Source organism: Merops nubicus, unplaced genomic scaffold (assembly GCF_000691845.1).
Source record: "Merops nubicus isolate BGI_N331 unplaced genomic scaffold, ASM69184v1 scaffold11838, whole genome shotgun sequence".
NCBI lineage: Eukaryota > Metazoa > Chordata > Aves > Coraciiformes > Meropidae > Merops > Merops nubicus.
In genome coordinates, this window is record NW_008627788.1 from 1 (window position 1) to 6834 (window position 6834).

Here is a 6834-nt window from a genome sequence, read left to right on the forward strand (position 1 = left end):
GCGCCCGGCTTTCTGCGTGCCTCGGGCGCGTAGCAACGGGCAGCAGCGCGCGCGCCACCCGGGCAATATGGCGCCGTTTCCATAGCGACAGCGCAGCCGGGCCTGACAGGGAGATACCGCGCGGCGGCGTGATGGGACCGCCACGGCGTAGTTAAACGACCCAAAACCCGGGGCTGAGAGACAGGGAAGGCTGCTTGCTACCGTTAGGACAAGACGAAATGGCCTCAAGTTGCACCGGGGGGGGTTTAGGTTGGATGTTAGGAAAAATTTCTTTCCCAAAAGCATTGTCAAGCACTTGAACAGGATGCCCAGGGAAGTGGTGGAGTCACCACCCCTGGAGGCATTTAAAAGACGTGTAGATGTTGCGTTTAGGGACATGGTTCCACAATGACCTGGCATCAAAACTTAATGGTTTTGATGGTCTTAAAAGGTCTCTTCCAACCCAAATGGTTCCGTGATTCTATGGATGTGTTTCTCATAAAGATAGCTTGCCACTTGTGTTCAATGCGTGTGCCTGCAGAGAGGTGGATCCAAGAGTTCTTGCCCTGGGAAGGAAGAGCTGCGTCTTGCTTCCAGAAGCAGAGCTTGAAAAGCAGACCTGTGTCATGTGTGCCCAAGAACTGAAGAAAACATCATGAATATGTGAATTATTACAGTTGTAATCAGATCCAGTTATTTTTAGCAGGCAGAATCAGAATCTGGATTAAATTGAGGAGCATACCTTTCACAGTTTATGGATTGTGTGTGTGCAGTGTTTACAGATAGCCCAAATTGCTGATTAGACCAACTTCTGAAAGCTGCTCTGGGCAGTTGAAGATGCTGTTTGGGTTCAGAGTGGCCTGGATGAACTGGAGAAGCTCTGAACAAAGGAGAAAATTACTTACTGGGGGCAAGCACAAAGGCCAGTACTGAGGCAGGAATAACCAGCTTTATAGATGCAGATGGGGTGGGACCAACTCACTCAGTAGCTGTTCTACAGATAAGGTAGGGAGGTGCGTTAGGTATGATGAACCTCAATTTGTTGTATGGTGCTGTTAGAAAAAGGAGATGCCATACTGGACATGTAAATGGACGTATAGCTGGCGGGACCTGGGAAGCAACATTCCTAGTGCACTCGCTGTAGTAAGGCCTCGCAAGGCACACTGTGTCCAGTTTTAGGTGTTGTGTTTCAAGAAGGTTAAGTGAGTTGCAGTTCCAAGTCCTGAGGATGCCAACAAGCCTCAGCTGCTGTGATCAGCCTCAGCTGTGGCCTCCACCCCTGTGCCCTCCTCTCCAGGCCTGTTTCCAACATGGACCTTGTAACTTGGTTACATTCTTAAGTGCATATAAAATACTGCAGGAGTTTTCCACGTCCAGGGCTGATAGGAAGAAGTACAATAAAAGTATGACAATTAAGGCTTTGGTTAATATTAGGGGAAAACTGGCAGTAAGACTAATGTTCCTCAGCCTGGCTTTTTGATACTATAAATCTGTCATTGTGGGTTGTTACAATCCTCAGGTTATTTCTGGTCTTTTACTTAGTTAAAGTTTTGCCTGAAATGATGACCCAAGCCATCCAAATGTTCTTTCTTGGGCTTAACTTTGTGCCCCACTAACAGTTGCTGTCTTGTCAGTGATAGTGGTTGAAGAAGATGATTAAACTTGACATTACACAGGTGGAAGTGTTTGAATCTGTTTAACTTAATGAGGTTATAAAATTGCAGGCTGATTAATTTTGCCATGTGAATAAAATTGCAGTGCAGTTGCAGTTAATTTCAGCTAAAAATAGCATTTTTTTTAAAACACTCAAAACACTAAGAAGGGCTTCTGCATTGTATGTACGTTTTATCTCGTAAAGCCAGGAGCAAGAAAGGAGATTGATCTGCCAGAACAGCCTCTCTTCTTTTCCAGGCTTTGAAAAAAAAAATTATGTAATTTTGAACTTAATTACTGAGAGTTGGTTCTGTAACAGACTGAATTGAGATAACCAATCCAAACAATATTTTAACTTTCAACTGTTACCTGAGGTCAGGTTTCCTGTTATGAGGTAAAATAATTGTCTTCTTTTTGCAGGTGCATAAAAAAATAATTATTTTGAACTTTTATCTATACTAATAGCTTTGTTACTCAGACCTGAGTAGAAAACTATTTTGTTTCTGGGAAATAACTGTTTATGATACAAATGGAGTTTTCTGTGCAAGTTCTGGGGGCTTTGAGGTTAGTACTATTTTCACATCTATAGTATCAGAAGAAGAAATTATGTAGAACTCAAAGCCATTTCCCTTCCTGTGTGTGGCTTGAAGACTGAGCATATTTTGATGATATCAGTCAGGTTTCATAGTCTATTGTGTTGAGTCTCTTTTTAATCTCAGAAAAATTAATAATTTCTGATTGCTAGTTGCTGCTGACAAAACCAGAGACTTGGCAAAAGCTATTGTGACACTAGAGCTCTTCTTTGAGTGCATTTACTTTTAGCTGTTTTGAGGATGCTTCTCTGGACATATGTCAATCTAATTTTGGTGTCCAATTGAAGGAAAGGGCGTGGAGAACAGCCACCAGTTTTCTTTAAGGAAAGAGAAATAACTAATGAGTGCTACTCATCTCTTAAAAGCTGTTTACTTCCACACATCTCTCTTTGTTGGCTGCTGAGAAGGTAAGTACATAGTTTTCATCTATTCTGTATGACATTGCACAGGGGGATGCATTTTGCATTTTTGCTTACTGGGAACTTGTTTTTTAAACTGCAAAGACTTCATTACCACAATCGGAACTCAAGTGTTTGTGTTGTTTTGTGGGGGGTGGGGGAGTGCCTTGGTTGGTGGATTTTTTATTTTATTTTACTTTAAGTGCTGTGATGGGGTGTTACTGAGATCAGAAGACATAACTTGGGTAAGACGTTATCAAAGAACTTATAAGTAACTTGCCTATGTGTATGCAAGGATGTGAAAATTAAACTGCTGCAGCCAGGCAGCATAAAGTAACACCTGTAATTTTCTTAACTAAGAATAAGTTTATGTGATTTGTCTCTGCAGAATAGAAAATGGCCACAAATTACAGTAGCTTTTTTGATAAATTTTACCCTGAACATTCTCAATCTATGTCCTAGCTCCTGATGTATTACATCCACCTTCTCGGTTAATGGATGAAGTAATTCAGTTATCTCAAGTCAGTGAAGTCTGTGACTTCAGAATATCAGTTTACTTATACTTATTTAGTTGTCATTATTTTGGTAATGCTTAAAGATCAAAAAGTAGATCAATAATGCGTTACATGCAAAATTTCTACGAGAAAAAGCTCACTAAGTCAGGTGTTTGTAAATTCAAAACTTTAAAAAATAAGTTATCTTTTGCAAACTTGTCTTAGGTAGGCCTTTTGACTGATCTTCAGTTAGCTAGCTACATACTATTATAGGTTGATTTAAAAGAAAAAAGCACAGTCTTCTGAGATGGCACTCTGTGTGTGCATGCCTCCCTCTCCTAAGGCATGGCCATGTTTGTCTCCTTTATGATGGCTTTAGAGACTTCACATGACATTTTCAAAAAAGCTGCTGATCTATCTGCAAGGTGCCTGACACTGGATTATTTAAAATACCTGAACAAAATATTTTATGTGAGCTTTGTTCTGAAAATGGAGAAGCATTGTGATATTTACTGGAGAAGTTGCTGTTGCTTTTGGCTTTACACAGAAGATGCTTGTCTTTGAGGTTGGCTGACTGTGTAAAACAGCAAGCTAGCTTGCTTCAATGAGTAAATGTGAAAGAAGGGTATCTGTAAAGTTTTTGAAGACTTTTTTTCCTCTCAAAGAGGGTCATTACTGAAAACACCACTTCTTAATTACTGCCAAAAACCTAATCTAATGCAGACAGTGTTGGTGTTAGAAAAGCTCTTCTTTTACAATGGTAGAGAGTTTGTCAGTCCAATTTGAACACCTTTGTTAAATGATTATGAGTTCAAGTCTGTTATGGGGCACAAGGAGTGCCTCCCATTTTGGGGAATATACTCATTTATTCTTAAAGTTACCTCATAATTAAGCTAGATTTCAAGTTATCTTTGAATGTGCAAGAAAAATTTACAGAACACAAGGATTGACAGAGATTAATACTTCAGGAAGACTTTTTTTTGAAAACAAACAAATGGTAAAACTGTCCAGGTATTGATAGAGGTGCTGGCTAGATGGTGTATTTTAAGCTTTTTTTCTCTGCAGCATGCGATGATCTCGCCCAGAGGTGAGAGAGACACGCTGCCTTTTTCCCCTCTCTGCATAGTGCAGATACTGTAGGACATGGGGGCCCCTGGCATTTTGCTCTGCAGTAAATTTATTCTGTTGTTTCATAATAGGATCCTAGCCTTTCCATCCTAATCCCTGTTGGCAGTCTACTGATGGCATTAGGTTCAGTGCTTATGATGTATGAATGTGAATAGGGTACGAGGTGTAGCAATAGACCAACTGCTTTTGATGATGGTGTTTGCGATGTCACTGACAGGCTGAGGTCAAATGCCCTTCTGAAGAACCCTTCCCTGGCTAGGGCAGATCCTGTCTCTCCTGAGGGGAATAGCTGTGAGCAAAACAGGGCAGAAATAAGGCAAAGCTCCAAGCTGTTCCTTCCCTCACAATATTTAAATTTGTGCAAGCTTGAATAGCTGAAAACATAATTTTTAAACGGTTTATATGAGTCTCTAAATAAGATTCTCTATGCCCTCAGAATTCTTCATATACTAATATGTCATCTGAAACTGATCTTCCAAAACAAGCTTGAAATACAGAAAACTTTGTGCTCTTCTGTGAAGAAGGGAGATAGTCCTTTTTAAAATAATTTGAGGAAATACTAAATAACAAATATTTCTGTGCTTGCTTAACTGCAGATGTTGTTCTTAGTACTTTGCATCTTTTATTGATGCTTCAGCAAGATTTCCTGATGATGTTCTAGATATGCTAGCCTTTGGAGATTCTAAGAGGTTATAGAAAACGCAACTTACGCTGTAGTGGGTGTTTTGGTCTCTTGTATAGTGTAGAAGTTCCCAAGTTTGTACTGGCTGCTTTTTCAGATTATATTGACTTAAATGGAGTTGAAGGCTCTAAACATGCTTATCAAACCTGGCAGGTATTCTTGAAGTAAAAGATAAAAGCAGGTGAAGGATGCAGGGGCCTTTGAAAATTACATATATTGTGTTTAAAAGTATTGCTCAGGGGTTTTACTTTTCAACTGAGTAATTTCCTGTGAAATTGCAGTTGGTAAGGAAATAAAATACGATTATGCCTATCTCTGTCTCTTTTGTTTCCACAGGAAACCAGTCTCTTTTTTTTTTTTTTTTTTATTTGTTAACATCGCTTCTGTGAAATACTTTGTCCTTTTGGTGTCTGTTAGGGGTTTCACCAAAAAATAGATAAATAAATATATGAAAATAGAATGCATATGGTTTATAAACACAAATTATTTCCTCCTGCCCTTTTTTTTTTGTGAGAAACTACTTTACATACAGCTTGCCTCAATTAAGTTACTTAGTTTCCTGCACTGACGAAGATACATTATTATATATATGTGTGTGAAGTTTTATTTATTTTTTTTTTAAAGGAAAAAAAAACCAACTTAAAATTCAGTGTTGCAGATAGTTTTTCAGATTTTCAACTGAGGTCCATCATTGAAGCTTCAGTAACTACTCTGAGAAAGCTTTATCCTGTTGTCCTGCTGTCTAGACCTTCTGTTTAGAATCTGACTATATGTGTTCAGTTCAGATTAAGTTTGAAACACTTCACCACTTTTCATATACACATCTTTAGTATTTGGTGTACCAGAAGAGGAAGTACTTTTCTTGTAATGCACACTAGGCATTAGTATTAAAACTGAATATGGCAAGTAAGCTGAATTAGATTGAATAATAGTTTTCTCTTTCCGTTTTGCTGCAAGGTATATGAACATTATTTTCTGTTTTAGTGGGAGTTTTACAAAAGTGAAGGTGACAAAATGTATCTAAAGTACAATTGTGATTCTGTTTTAATTCTATACTTCTAATATATTTGTATGTTAACATCACCAGTTTGAGGCCACACTCATTAGAGCACTTAGCTGGAAATAACATATATCTTGACTCTTTAGTGTTTGTGGGTATTAACAAAGATAATAGTGTTATTGGATATGAAACTATTTATCTAGACTTATCAGGTATAAATAATTGATAGAAGTGAATCTTAGAGAGTGTCCTTCCTTCTTTCCTCTTAGTCTTGTGACGTTCTGTCTTTTCAGTAAGATGAGATTAGAAAAGGGCACCTTTCTTTCAACCAGTATGACTCTTCTGGTCATGAGGCCTACAGGCCTGTGTTCAAAACTGACTTAAAGCTTCTTCATTGGTTATTTTTTGTTGACTGTTCAAAAAATGTGAAGATAACATGGCTGAGTGCCAATGGACAGTATGATGAGACTGTCTGAAGAACAGGACTGTCTTAAAACCTCTGCTGTATCTGAATTAGTGCATGAAAGCCCTGAGTATAGCAAAATGAGGTCTCCATGTGCTGTTTGAAATGTCTTGAAGAGGTGAGGAGAAGAGATAATAACATGTACTTTTTTCCCCTAGGACCAGAAATCCCAAATGTACAAGACCAAATGAAAAAACAAGCGTTCCCCCCACTGCTTTACACTGTCTCTTGGTGAATTGTCCCTCCATCTGGTGACAGTTAAAGGCCAATTTGGGACCTTGCTGCAAGCTCTCTTTTCTTGGAACGACTCTCAGCAAAAACAGAAAAAAGAAAAGAACAAGAAGTCCTTTCATGTGAAAAAGACAAGACTGCTGTGACCTTGCTACCTATTCATATTTCCTAGGTGGCAGAGACATGTAAATGGTGACTTGTGTGAAGACAGAT